Source organism: Neomonachus schauinslandi, chromosome 8, assembly GCF_002201575.2.
Source record: "Neomonachus schauinslandi chromosome 8, ASM220157v2, whole genome shotgun sequence".
Taxonomy (NCBI): Eukaryota; Metazoa; Chordata; class Mammalia; order Carnivora; family Phocidae; genus Neomonachus; species Neomonachus schauinslandi.
In genome coordinates this window covers 8847220-8862244 of record NC_058410.1, presented here as the reverse complement: position 1 = coordinate 8862244, position 15025 = coordinate 8847220, and the positions used below count along the sequence as shown (strand labels likewise).

Genomic DNA, 15025 nt, shown 5'->3' with positions numbered 1-15025 from the left:
TTTTTAATATGATGTTGTAAACCATATTGAGAGTAACAGATCTAAATCTGTCAGATAATTGTTTGAGCTTTAAAAAAAAAAAACAATGGACACACAGATAACATGACCAGTAAAAAGAAGTAGGTAAAGTTTCTTTCTTTAGAAGTCGGCTCAGCCAGTGGTCTTCCACATTTAATCTCCATGGAGACACTTTTCTTTCTCCTTCTCCTTTCATTGCTATTCCCCGCTAACTGCTCCGACTCCCCCCCCTTTTTTGCATTTCTTTGAGATCCCAGAAAAACAGGCCTCCCCTGGGGCTTTAGTTTCCCCACACCCCTCCCTATCTGAGTGATGTCATGAAAAAAAAGCACCTCAAGCTAACCATATTTCACAACACAGAGGCCTCCGCACTCGCAGCCTAGGGGAAATTTTTAAAACGCACTGAAATAGGAAACGAGTGATGTAGCAAATAACTGGTGAAGGGAAATAACCTTGCCCTTTATCTTTCCACGGGTGGTGAATTTCCAGCGGAGAGCCGGTTGGTGGCTTCCCACAGTGAAAGTGCCGGCCGCGTTCTGCTCCCCCAGCACCTGACACAGGTAAGGAGCTGGGGTACCCCCGGAGTCCTAAGTTGGCTCCTGGCCTGAACACGCTTGACCAGGGGGAAGGGAAGAGTGTGGTCAACGGCCTCACACGTGCGATTGACCGGAAGGGAGCCAGGAAATACTTAACTCTAGTTCACTTCCTCAGTGGAAACTCCTTCCATCTGTCTGTGGGTTTGGCAGAAAGGGAGGGAGGACAGTGAAGTATGGGAGGGGGGTCTTTGAGTTACTGGTGGCTTTGCAAAAGGGAACAAAAGGGAAGAAGTGTTGTTGAACTGACTTGAGAAGTAGCAAGCCTGAGGTCTCCTAGGGGCTGGGGTTTGGAGGCAGCGGAGAAGCAGATCCTCTGGACACCATGGCCTGGGGTCATCTGCATTTGGAGTCACTCTGAGGGGAGTCATGGGGCACACAGCTCTCTCTCCAGGAACAGGTTTTATGTGAGTTCCTCCTGAAGTCCTTCAGGCAGCCTCATTGCCCAACGGTAGGCTTCCACTGTGGCTCTTCTCTGCGCATCCCCTTTTTCCTGCTATGTATTTTCAAGTTTGATGCAAACTTGGCACAAATTACCATTTCCTTCAATGAGGCTGACATTTCTTGAGTGCCTGCCATGGGCCAGGTTCATCTCTTTACTCATTCTTTCTAATCCTCATTATGCTCCTGTACCATTAAGCCCATTTTACAGGTGATGAAACTGAGGCTCAGGGATGTTATTTAATCTGCAGATCACATAGCTAGCAAGAGCTGAGAGCTAGCAAGAGCTTGACAGAGCTGAAAGCTGGGGTCAGGACTTTTCCTTCTCCAAATGTCCGAATTCTGCCTGCTAAGTATTTCTCATTTACCCTTTTCCTTGTCACCTTGCTGAAGTTCAGGCTCTTGTGGCCTGTTGCCTGCATTACGTCAACAGTGTCTGACAGTTTCTTTGCCCAAGATCTCAACACCCTCAGTTCTCTGTGCCCCTCCATCCTCTGCATAACTATCTGGGGAATGTTTAAAAATGCATGCCCTTAAACCACTCTCAGGCTTAAAATCCTGTAGTATTCCGTGGCCTTTGAGATTCTCAGGGCTCTGTGCGACTGGCCCTGGCCTGTCTCCTGCTGTTTGCTGGGACTCCCCCTCCACGACCAGGGACTGCTTGCAGTGTGGACTGTTGGTCTCTCTGCAAACCTCTGTCATCTCATTGCCTGCTTGTCAGTCTGTATTTGCTATTGCATCGCAGATTTCGTTTCTACACCCCCAGCAGTGTGCCTGTGGAAAATGCTCGAGGGACAGCAAATGAATGAAGCATTTGAAGATGTGTTGAACCACATTTGAACTTCTATGTGCCTTGCTTAATTTGCTTTTGACTGAGGTCCTCTGGATTTATCTTGTCTGTTACTGGCTTATCCCCCATAACCAGTTTGAAGCCACGGGGCAGAGTCGTGGAATGATGGGGAAAAGCAGCAGCTGGTGGAACACCAGGGGGGCCAGAAACACCCCGGACCCTGCTCTTGAGCAGACAGAGTAGGGTGAAGAGGAAAACATGCCAGCCAGTGCTCTGGAAGTATCTGATCCAACCTGGAATTAGACTGAGGATCCTTCTCCTTCCTTGCCCTTTCTATAATTAGGTAATAAATAAATAAAAGTATTTTTGATACCTTATAACAAATGACAGACACTATTCTCTCTCTATAGGGTGTCTCGCTGTTTTTTTAAGTTGAAATTTTGTTTTGGGGTTATAGGAAAAGGCCAGTTGTTTTTCCTGTAATGTTATCATTAGTGCTCCAGTAATTTCTACAGTAGTAATGTATGGCCTTTCAGAAGGTTTAGAGTTCAGAGTACTTTCACCCACATTAACTCCCTTGGTTTTACTTCTCGTCTACCTCATGAATTGGGCGGCCCTACTTACAGATGGGCACCCGAGACCCGGAGGTGGGGAACAGAAGGGGTGAATGACCTGAGTAGAGGCTCCAGACTCTAAGTCTCATGTGAACCTGGGCTTTGTTGGTTGTTTGTTTATTTTGTTTATCTTTTCATAGATCATCATCTAGAGAGCCTCCCACTTGCATGAAGGCTGTGGATGGATTGTTCTGTTGGTAGACTCTGTTAGCTGAAGGGCTGACTGTGGGCTCAGGGGAAGCACCCAGCCAGAGCAGAGCTGGAGAGCTGCCCACAGGCCCACCGTGTGTGAGCAGCAGGAAGCAGGACTGGGCCGCCCCCGCCCCTGGCTGAGCTCCTTGGTCCTGGGCGTGCTGCCCTGGGCTGGGCTGGCTCTGGCTGGGCAGTTTCACCACACCAACGCTTCTCTTGGTGTGTTGGGTCAGAGAGACTTGGGTGATTCCAGAGAGGCGGAGGCGGGGAGATTGGGCCAGGTGGACGTGTGCCTGGCGCGGCAGGCCTGGGTGGGTTCCGCTGGCTTGGAAGCACTTCGGCCTCCAGGAGCTTTTCTTAAACAGGAGCTCCAGGATGGCTGCATGGGGGAAGGAGGCATAGTTTTTTTTTTTTTTAAATCAGATTCTCAAAGGGCTCCATGTCCCCGCCCCTCCAAATGTTTAAGATCCACTCTTCTATAGGAATTTCATGAATATACAAATAACATCTTACCTCCAAAGTGGAGGTGTTCTATATTATCCCCAGTTCATGGCGATAAGGAATCGTGTTCATGACGTCAGGCAGTGTGTCCTGCTGCCCCTCAGAGGCGTCGCGGTGTTCAGCGCGCTGCCCACTGGGAGGTGCTCTTCTCTGCTTGCCGTGGCCCCCACCCGGCCGGGCAAACTCCCACTTACTTGTCTGTTGAAACCTGGTGCAGATTTCGTCTCCACACTCAAGCCTTCTTAGACTTCCTGGGGCCACTTGGGCACCTTGCTCCAAGCCTCTCAGCACCTTGCTCTAGCTCTAACACCCATGTCGCTGTCCTGTGGTCATTTGTCTACCCCCACTGTGTTGGGAGCCCTTGGAGAGCAGGGCCATGGTCCATCCATCTTTGCCTCTCGGAGCTTAGCTCTGTATCAGGTACACAGAAGGTGCTCGGTCAACCTGTTTGATTGATAGCTGGAAGCCAGGCTATTGAGAGCTGACATGAAACCAATTCTGTGCTAAATCAGGTCAGGCTCTCAATACGTGGTTAGCCTGAGTCACACAGGATTCCTTAAATATCATATGCAAATTGTCATTTGCATTCTGATGGTGTGATCACCATGACAAACAGAGCAGAAAATGCGGCTACTTCTTGAGCACCCACTGTATGCAAAGCACTCTACTGAATCCCCTCCTAAGAGAATGTGTAAGTTCTGCTTAATATGGTCAAGCTCATACAAAATTTAAGGTCTTGAGCCTTGGTCCCATGACCAGACCCACCAGCATAGGTCTGATGTGTTTTGTGCTTCCATGCTTTTTTGCAGATACACTGTATATCCTAAAAATAAACATCTGGTAACAGAACGGTTGGCGAGGTAACCGTATTTCTTTATATGTCTTTGGAAGGAGAACAATCTGGTCATATGAGTCATATAATTTGTCAATTACAGATAGTAACACTTGAAAATGCTGCGTGCTCCTATGCAGGCAAAGGTATGAAATCCATCTATATTACTAGAAGTCAGACACACCTTAATTTCACTTACCTTCTTGAATATCGCTAACCACGCAACAGTCTTACTCAAGACCCACCATCATTTCACTCTTCTATAAACAGGGTTTCCATTCATAATTTTTCTCATCCTTCCCTACTGTGAAGAGAGCTTATCTATGGATCATTAGTGTCCATATATGCTTTGAAACCTTTATTTGAAGTTTTAACCACTAAAGTGGATTATAAAAATCATGCTATGTGGATATTTGGTTCCCAGCCCATAAATTTACACCATCGCCAACCACACCTCTCGAAGGGCTTCTCCTGACACTCCATTCTCCCTGTGATGTCCAGGTGTCCTTTCCCGAGTGGCCTGCCCAGGTAACAAATACTGTGTGGGGATCCGGTGGTTCCCGCCAGGCATGCTGGCCCTTCTGTAGGGCCAAGTATATTAGTTAGGTTTTCAGTCAAGTTTCCCTTATGTTTGGAGAGCTGGGGAAAGAGGTCTTCATCCGCCCATTGAAGAGAATAAGCTTCCATCACTTTCCCAGAGAATTTTCCACCACCTTTAAACTCCCACTATTTGTGCCCAGACACCTGTGACTGAGGCTCACTGACTACAATTAAGGCCCCAGCTCAACAATGCTCAAGCAAGCCTCCTGAATGTAGTACGATGCTCTGGCCTGCTCCTGGCCCTTGTCCCCTCTTCTCCTTGGCTCCCGATCACACCATATGCAGCTCAGTGGCCAGCACAGTCTGCTGAGTACCAGCCCCACTTCTGGGTGGTGGTGCCTCGAGGGACCCTGGGACCATGTCTGCAGCGGTCCCCCAGGCTTTTCTTATGGCGCCATTTCTCCTCCATCCTCTAACAAAAGTCCTGACATCAAACCTGTGACTCAAAGGCACCCATCAGGATAACAGCTGTATCATGTTCATTATCAAATGTATTCTCAAATGGTGAGGGAAAATCCCATCTGCCACTGATTGCCGTGGCTTCCTTTGCAATGTGTGCAGCAGATGTGTCAAAGCAGAAATGACTTGTCTACCACCGCTGGGCTTTCACATTCAGGAAGCAGGAGGGGGAGCTCTGCAGGGAGCCTGTGGGCTCCGCAAGCCACAGCCAGGCCTTCCGCAAGAGTTGGGGACACTCCTGCAAGTATGCCTGGGAGGACATGAGTTCTCTGGGTCCCCAGCAGCCTGGAATGCGGGCTTTGTGCCCGAGCGTGGGGTCTGGGGGTAGGAGAGAGACCACGCTGTAATCCCGGAGACAGCTTTGCCAGATGCCGTCCGTGGCTGGAGTGGCCTCTGTTTGATCATTCTCCCAGGATGCTTGGCCATGCTGTTGTAGGTTCCTGTAACCCCACTTCATGCCAAGAGTTTTAGGTAGGACCCGAGACCGGCATCGCCAAATCTGAGCTGGGATCCCAGTTCTTGTGATCAGTGTGGCAAGTTACCCAACCTCCCAGAGTCTCACTGGGATAATAATTGTACCCACTTCCTCAGGTGGATTTGAGGGCAAATGATGCAATGTGGTGATGACAGCAACATCTGACCTTTGGGAATGCCAATAACTGGTAGCTCTTCCGAGGTTTTGTTCTGCCCAAGTTCCTCCTGGGGTGAGTGAGAGCCTTCGGGAGACGGATATTGATGCTCATCCATTTGGGGCCAATTCAGTAAAGAAAAGATATAATTTAAACAACACTTTAGATTGACTACTTTTTGCCTGTGAACTGGGTTTTTTTACCTGCTCTTCGGTTCTTTCTGGAGTATACCCACATGATGCCAAAAACCCCTGGATAATCCAGGGAGCAACATGACGCTTTGTCCCAGGGATGCAGTGTAGCAGGGATGAAGCTGAGGTGTACTCTGGATGGTGCCTCTTTGTGGCACAATCATGTTGGAAGGTGGCCCAGAGAGAGAGAGACACCGCAGAGCAGAGGTGCAGTGGGAAGAGAAGCAGGCGGTGCCTCTGCTTAGAGAGCTCACTGTCCCCGCGGGGTCCCTGGCAGCAGTCCGCAGGTTTTCACCCAGCTGCTGGGTGGTCACGCCTTCCCTAAACTCCTGTGCCGTCTGGCCGCTGATGCTGAGCAGCCTCGTGGAGCCACAGACTCGTGAGCTGTGGGAACAGAGCAGAGTGGGCTCATTTTGGTCCTCGGCAGGGAATAGCATTATTCTCACGAAATACAAGCTCCTTTTGGAGTAGGGTAGGCAGCAAGGAAGCACGCACCTCCATGCATGGGCTGCTGGGCGGAACTAGCCAAGTGCCTGGTCATCCGGCAGAGCAGAGACAGTGGTGCTCCCCTCACCGCCACCCCTGCTCCCAGTGCAGGGGTGAATCCCTGAATCCCTGACTAGGGCTCCCTGAATCCCTGACTAGGGCCCATTCAATGATGCTACAATTCATGTGCCTCTGGATATGAAGCTTGGGAACTACTTCTATTTGAAAACTATCCGTTCTCCTTCCAGTCACCCCAAAGGCCCACAAAAGAATCTGGTCAGCTTTTCCATGGGGGACAGTGGGACAGCGTAGAGGGAGTGAGGCTTTAGGCAAGGCTTCTCCACCATCTGCAGGCCGACAGCTGTCCAAGGTGACAGCGAGGCCCTTCTCAGCCTGAAGTCAACGTGCTTGGAGCTTGCATGGGCATTTCCTTTCTCGTAGTACAGAATGAGTTTTGATAGGAAATCCACTGATGTTTTGTAACATGCTATATCCTATTCTCTCATTCAATTGTTCAACAGATATTCCTATAACTATGTCCCCTGGTACTGAATACAAGGAGTGACGATTACAGAGATGAGCAAGTAGATACCGTCCTGCCTTGTAAGGCTTATATTCTACTGAGCCGCACAGATAAAAACAACTGACTGCACCGTGATCTCATCACAACTAAGATAGGTGTTACAAGGGAGAAGCGAGAGGCCGGGAAGCATGAGGTGCAGGGGCCTGCCCCTGTCTGGGTGGTTAGGGAGGACATGACACTTGAGCTGAACTCTGAAGAAGGAGTAGAAGTGAAGGTGAGTAGAAAAGCAGGGGCAGAGGAGGGAACAGCATATGCAAAGGCCCTGGGGTGGGAGCTAGGGTACAGGGTAGAGGAGCTAAGAGAAGGCCAATTTGGCTGGAGCACAAGGAAGGTGGAGGCAGCATAGTATGAAATGAGAAGGTCTAGTGAAGAATCAAGGTCCCATTAGTTGTCTGGTTAAGAGCCGCGGGAAACAGTGGAAGGGGTAAATAGAACAGTTGACATGAGCAGATTGAACTCAGTTAGGCAGCAGGGTAGAGGATATGTTGGGAAGCCCAAGAGGGGGTGCCCTAAGACCATTATGAGCTTGTTCAGGAGAGACAGCTGTTAAGGTTCCAAAGGGGAGGCCAAGTGCTCTGTCATCTGGTAGGCAAGGTCATTAATGTGAAGTCTGTTCCTCAACAAAACCTATAAAACCAAGCTAAATCCTTGTCATCGCTGGAAGCACGTCAATTCAGAGTAAATGCACCACTAGTGAGGTCCTAACCCTCAGACCAATAGTCAATGGCCAGGGTGGCTGGTTAGGCAGTATGTCCCACTGTCCCAGTTGAAAGGGGCAGGGCCTGGACGTTCTGCAGATCCCAGTGGTTGAACTGCAGTTGGCCTAGAAAATGAGCCATTTTGCATGCAGTGAAAGCAGGGTTTGTGAAATCAGTGTCCTTACACTAGCTGAGGAGACTTGGGGGGCCGGAGGGTAGGGAAGCTTGCCCTCCAGGCCTCTCCTGGCCTGTCCCCCCTAATCAGGAGCCTTGGTTTCTGGGTCGCCAGTGGAGAGCTGCCCGTTCCAGGACTGTGGGCAGCTAGGTGCAGGAACAGAGAGACTGAGCATCTTCCCAGCACAGAGGGATCCGTCTTCTAAGTGAGGCTACTCCTATATTCGTCATCTGGTTCTGAAAAGGGCCAGTTCTTGTAGCTGTGACATTAGATCTCGCTGCAAGGAGAAATCCCTAAATATCAGACTCTCCGACAGTCCCATGCAAAAACTCATTTCAAAGTCAAACAGAAATGAAGTCCATTGTTCACAGTCTTGTTGACCCTGCAGGTTACAAAAGACAACGGGACCTCAGGTGAACTTACAGGGGAAACGAGGAGTCAGGATATATACGAACACAGGAGGTGGGTGGCCAGGCTCGGCTGCAAATGGCTGTCGACACAAAATGAACACACCGTTTAGAATCTGTAGAAGTAAGAAAAAAGTTTTGTTCGAGCCCAAGTTAGGACAGCTGCCCAGGAACATGCACTTCCCAGGGAAGAAAGTGCTCTGGAGAATGAGCAGTTTTTATAAGGTTAGAGACTCTTACATCTTGTAAAAGCTCAAGAGATTATAGATTAGCATATGGGCAGGAATCAGGCGTTTTATGGTAAAGGAATGCAGGGAGTGGGAGCCTTGATCTCTATGTCAAGGGCAGGATGGTTTTCCTTAAGACAACTCACTCACAGCACAGGCGTGGCAGGCCGAACGTCAGGCTCTGGGTTTGAACAGAGTTTATACACAGTCATGTTGACTTAGAAAGAAGTCCAAACTGGCTTCCCTGGCCTATCAGGCCTTCAGAGAGGTTTTCTCTCATCACAGCTGCTGGTGGTGAATGGGGCTGCTGGTGCAGGTCCCCAGCAGGGATGTGCTGGGGGCTGGGCCAGCTCTCCCGCAAGCACCATGGGCCGTGTACATGAAGAACCCGTGTGACTGAACCAGGAACAAAGGACAAAGGAAGTGACCTCTAACCAGCTTGGTTTTTAGGAGTGAGGAAGGAACCTCTTCTTCCTGAGGTTCCCGTCTGTGTCCCGGTGACACCTTGACATCGCCTTGCTTAACAGAGTCTTTGCTTTCCATGTTTCTCGACCCCCGATAAAAGACAGATAGCAGAGTAAGGTGCTCTTACTTATTTATACCTCCAGGCTAACCACTTGATTTATTCCCTTCCTGAAATCAGGTTTCTGTATGAGGGGGAAAAGGGTGGGTCTGTTGATGCCAAAAAAGTGCTGGAGAAGGTCTGGCTTCCCCTCCTGGTGCCGGGCAGCTCTGGGGTTCCTCCTTTTCCTGCTGCCCTTTCCAAAAGCACTAGGGAGTAGCTGAGGGCAGGGCGGCTCCAGGGGGAAGCTGTGCGCTGGAGAAACAGCCCCCACGCCGGCCCAACACACGGACACACGGACACACGGACACACTCCCACCTTGCAGCTGTGCCAGTCAGCGCCCTCTGCGGTGGGCCAGCCCTCTGAGTCATTGGCCAGATAGAGATCACGTCCTTTTCTTCACTCTCGCAGCTCCCCTGAAGCATGGGCTGAGCTTCTGGGCTGTGGACAGTTGAATCATGCTGGCTTGGTTTCCAGCAGACTGTGTTTGTGGAAGAGCAGGTTGGTGCCATGCACCAGCCCCGGGCCGGCTGGGCCCCGGGTACCCCCCGTCGAGGTGGCCTCCTGCCAGGCAGAAGGGTTACGGGCAGTCCCATCATTCACCTCATCTCTTCATCCGACAACTTCTTGCACTTAAAAAATAGCTGGTCCAGTGCTGGGGGTAGGTTCTGGGGGTAGAAAACAGAATAAGAGGGCATAGTCCCTGCCTTGGGACATATTATCTGATGGGGCACGCAGCTAAGACACATTCAAGTCAGGTCAACAGCTTAGCAGGTGTTAGATATATAGATTCACTCAAATGCTATTTCTGAGACAATAATGCTTAAACTTTTAAAGAGAAGTAGTCGGAATATGTTGAGGGCAAAGAAAGGAACAGTCACCCTTTACCCCACCCCGCCCTGAAATCTCCCAGCTGGTTTCTGATGTGTTCATTGCCTTTCAGAAGAAAACAAAGTATTTCATTTCATAAGGGACAAGGCTGAGGAAACGGACTTAAACTAGTATCAGATTCCTGATGGGAGCAAGGGAAAGCAGGAGAACACACAGGGCATGCCCATTTTCCAGCTAAGGAGACTGAAACTCCATGCAGAGCTTCAGCTATTTGGCCAGGCTCCCCTGCAAATTGCCCAAGGGCGGGGGGGCACCTCTGTTTTCCCAGACGCAGAGTGAGTGGCCAACAATCTCATGGAATACGAAATAAGTCAAGTCAACCACAGTGGAACAATGTAACGCACACTGTCAAGAGAGTGGAAGGGACCCGAGGCCCAGACAACGCACACCTCCTACATGAGACATGGTTATAAGAGCGTGTGCTTGTCATATTTTGATTATAGCATTGGAGAAAATGGCTCATCATGTCACACCCATGGGCAAGGTCACATTTCGAGCGGGAATTTTTGTGTCTATGGGGGAGATTAAGGAGCCATCCATTCATTCTTGCACACCTACAAAACTCCTGGCCCTTCTCTGGTCATTCCATGGTTGGTATCTACTGAGCTCCATGTAGGACCCTGTACTGATTCCTTCATGGGGGACAGACAAGGCATGTCCCTGTCACCTGGAAGCCACATAATAAGTAAGTACCTGACAGGCAACATTGGAGACAGTGCCTGAGTGTGGAACGGCCAGGGAGAGATGCTCAGCAGAGGAGTTTGTGGGACTAGACAGATCAGGGAAGGCTTCCTGGAAGAGGCAGATTATTAGCTCGACCTAGAAATACCAGGAGGATTGGGGCCGGTGATCCCCAGTGTGCCCAGATCCAGGGAATAGATTAACGACCTGGCTGGAGGAGGAAAGGAGGAACAAACTGAAAGGAAGGTGATTTCATGCGGACCATACCCCATGTTCAGGAGGTGGCCACACCAGCGAGGCTAGGTGGATGCATGTCAGCTAATCCTGGACGAAATCATGGAATTGAAATCAACATATGCGGCACCAGCTACAAACCCAGCTTCCTTCCTCCCATGTCCCTGGGCCCGCCCTTCTGCTCTCCCATCTACACTTTGGCACGTTTGCCTTTTCCAAACAGGTGGTGGGTGGGGAAGAAGACACAGTGGAACTTCCCAAATGCCCTCCTGTGTAAGTTCTTGCAGAGGGCTTTGCGGTGACCTTTAAAACCTGAGGTTTTCCTGGCGTTGAGACACACACCTCTGCTCCCAGCCCCAGACTGAATTCTCCTCCTGGGCTCCATCTGGAAGGGAAGTCGTCTCAGCCCTGGAGGTTGGGTGCCTCCTACTGGTGAGAGTCGGTGATGACAGCATCTCAGCGGTCATTTTCCAGACTTCTCCAAGGCCAGAGCCAGGTGCGTAACTGCTGATATTTCGTGAGTGTTTCCTGTGCCGGGCACTTTCCTAGGGGCTTATACGGACTAAGTCATTTTCTCCTCTTAGTAGCCCTATGAGTTGGTACTGCTATTGTCCCATGTTAGTAGTGAGGAGACTGAAGCCCAGCGGAGTTAAGAATGTGAGCAAGTTTACATAGCCGGCTCTCAGCCGGGGGCGGGGTGCTGACACGGAGCTGACTCTCAGCGATAGGATGCAGGACCTACAGGAGTTCTTAGTGATAACAATGTGTATCATGGTGATGCTGGTTATTTAAGGAGTTAATGTTGAAACTCAATTGTGTTTTTTTTTTTTAAAGATTCTATTTATTTATTTGGGAGAGAGAGAGAGAGTGAGAGAGACAGCATGAGCGGGGGGCGGGGAGTGGGAGAGGAAGAAGCAGGCTCCCTGCTGATCAGGGAGCCCGACGTGGGACTCGATCCCGGGACTCCAGGATCATGACCTGAGCCAAAGGCAGTCGCTTAACCAACTGAGCCACCCAGGCGCCCTGAAGCTCAATTGTCTTGAGGGTGCAAATTATTCAACTCAACAAACTTTAAATCCCTACTGTATGGAAGTCCCTGGTGGGATACTACAATATGAAAGACAGTGTTATAATAACAAAGGTACAGTACCTCACAGTTACATGTCAGCAATAAGACATGTATTCAGATAATCATAACACAGAGAATGTTTTAGAAGAATACTATGAATGCCCCGGGAATGCAGGGAGGAAATGGAGTGAGGACTGGTGGAGGCAGCAATGCAGATCCGATAGAACTTTCTGGAAGAGTGGCCTTTGAGCTGGCTTGACAGTGGAGTGGATGGTGCAGATGGGGTGAGGGAAAGACATGTTTGGTAGAGGGAGTAGCATTAGCAAAGGCAGTGAGGCCAGAAAGCAGAGCGTGTTTGCGAGGCCAGTGGATGAGTGAGACTGTTTGGAGCTGAAATGGGAGAAATTTTGATGATTGGGAAGTGGTGGACCATATCACTAAGGATTAAGGATTTCAAGTTACATTGTAAACACAAAGTTTTGGATCAGGAGAGTGATGAAAGCAATAAATGTGTTTGTTGGTGCAAACAAAATTGTGAGCAGGACCAGCTTTAGGGAAAGGCAGAATGTACCTTTAGGGGAAGGCAGGCAGGTAACATTTGCAAAGACCCTCAAAAGTTATCATAGATAGAGCACACATCCTCACCTGCCCCTGACCAGCCCTGAGCAGCACACCTGTCTCCAAATCTCCCCACCAACCTGACACTGGAGCTGGCTTTCAACCGTGAGCACTTGGCAAGACAAAGGTTTGAATATGAAGTAGACCCCCATTAAACTGCATATAGTCGCTTGGGAGGGCAGGGAAGACAGGAGCCACGAACACATTAATAAGGAGAGTCATAATGTCTGCTAATATTTATCAACACATACTCTTTGTGGAGGCACGGTTCTTGGTGTGTTATATAGTCTCATTTCGTCTTTACCATAATCCTTTGCAGTAGGTACGAGTATCATCCCATTTACCAAGGAGAAAATCGAGCTCAGAGAATCAACACAACTAGGAAGCTGTAGAGCTGAAATGCAGTCCTGAGCATCTGTCTCCTGCTTCCTGTGGGTTTAACTACCACGTAGGTTTATCAGAATACTTAGCTGTAACTATAAACTAGTAATGGAAGCAGGGCCATGAGGTAAGTGACACAGGCGGGCATATTTGAAAGGACATGGCCAGAAAGTCCAGACCGGGATGACTCTTGGGAGGGAGGTTCAGGGCCGGAGAGCAGCAGGGAGCCCTGGGCCGTCTGATCACAGGCAGTGTGCGTGTAGCATGTGGACATATAAACTAACACCAAGGTCATGAACCTCCTGGACCTTGAGCTCCAGGGGGCAGACCAACATCAGTGTTGGTCATTGCTGAGTCCTCGGTGCCTTGCTCTGATCAACAGGTCTTGGATTGAAATGTTATTCAGTCTAGTTCAATTGGAAATTTTATTTATTTTTTCTGAAAAATCTATGTGGCAGGGACACATTGTTTTTCCCTTCTAAAGGTCTCATTGCATTAGGTCAGCTGATGGATGCACAGATCTGTAAGTAAACATATTAGGGGTCAAGTTAGCTAGCGTTCCGGTCATAGGAACAGGACAATAGCCTCATCCACACATTAGTGAGTGGCTTTAAGGGGGCATTTCCACCAGGAAAAGTGTTTTCTTGGGCAAGATAGTGTGTTCATCCAGATGCATTCAAAGCACAGTCACCTAAATAGTGTAATATAAGGGGCTTTAGGAAGGGCCCTGGAGAAAAATATCACCCACTCTGGCTTTCAACTAGGTTTGAAATCCTCACTTTAAAGATTTCTTTCTTCTCCTAGCCACCTCAGAAGCTAACTCATTAAGGCACCATCCCAGCTAGAGCCTCTCATGAGATCATTTTTTAAAAATATTGAACAGCTTTTTTATTATTGTTTTTTTGATCTAGTATTGATGTAAGGTAATAGGCCCACAAAAACAATCTGAACTCCCAACAGCTATATGATAGGGATAAAGGCATGTTTTTCTTTTTAAGTCATAAGCTACTTAAATTTATGCCCAATAGTTTTTTTTTACTTGTAACATTTATTTATATTTATTTATTTTAATAATTTTTAAAAATTATGTTACATGACATCATTTTTAGCAGGGCCCCTGGCTGGGAAGGAAAAGGATTCACTGGGGCTGATGGTGGCAGGGGTAGTGTTCCCAGCGTATCCCCGTAAATGGCCACCCTCCCTGACAAGGGGTGTGGTGATGAGTGCTCAAGAGCCTCACACCGGGTATAGACACTTTCACAGACTCAAACAGTTAGTCTACACAACTAAGAGGAAAATGGTTTTCATCGAAGAAAGTTCACATACAAAACAAAAAAACGACTGGAAGTTCCGAGAAGTCACTTGGTTTGCTTGAGGTCACACAGCTGTAAGTAGTGGGACAACTGTAGGCAGTCATCTAGATTCTGTAACTTACTGGATTCTTCCAAATTTCCTATTTTATTTTATTTTTATTTTTTAAAGATTTTTATCCATTTATTTGAGAGAGAGAATGAGAGACAGAGAGCACGAGAGGGAAGAGGGTCAGAGGGAGAAGCAGACCCCCCGCTGAGCAGGGAGCCCGATGCGGGACTTGATCCCGGGACTCCGGGACCATGACCTGAGCCGAAGGCAGTCGCTTAACCAACTGAGCCACCCAGGCGCCCGAAATTTCCTATTTTAAATACTACATCCCATTTCCACATGCAATTCCACTCCTAACTCAACAGCAGCTTCTCTTATCTGTGAGGGATACGTTCCGAGACCCCCGGTGGATGCCTGAAACTGTGAAGAGTCCAGAGCCCTATGTATGCTCTGTTTTTTCTGTATGTACATACCTGTGACAATGTTTGATTTATAAATCAGGCACAGTAAGAGGTGAACAACAAAAATGAATAATAAAATAGAACTATTATGGGCGCCTGGGTGGCTCAGTTGGTTAGGCGACTGCCTTTGGCTCAGGTCATGATCCTGGAGTCCCGGGATCGAGTCCCGCATCGGGCTCCCTGCTCGGCGGGGAGTCTGCTTCTCCCTCTGACCCTCCTCCCTCTCATGCTCTCTGTCTCTCATTCTCTCTCTCTCAAATAAATAAATAAAATCTTAAAAAAAAACTCTTTAAAAATTAGAACTATTATAACAATATACTGTAATGAAG

At 48.8% G+C, this 15025-nt stretch overlaps 1 long non-coding RNA gene across 1 annotated transcript in view; it reads left to right on the top strand.

The window, feature by feature from the left end:
• The first annotated feature begins 523 nt into the window (after window positions 1-523).
• Window positions 524-15025, top strand: part of LOC110583643 — a 44911-nt gene continuing 30409 nt past the window's right edge. The window contains exon 1 of the long non-coding RNA XR_002480519.1: window positions 524-578. This is a non-coding gene — a long non-coding RNA (uncharacterized LOC110583643). The remainder of the gene's footprint in view (window positions 579-15025) is intronic.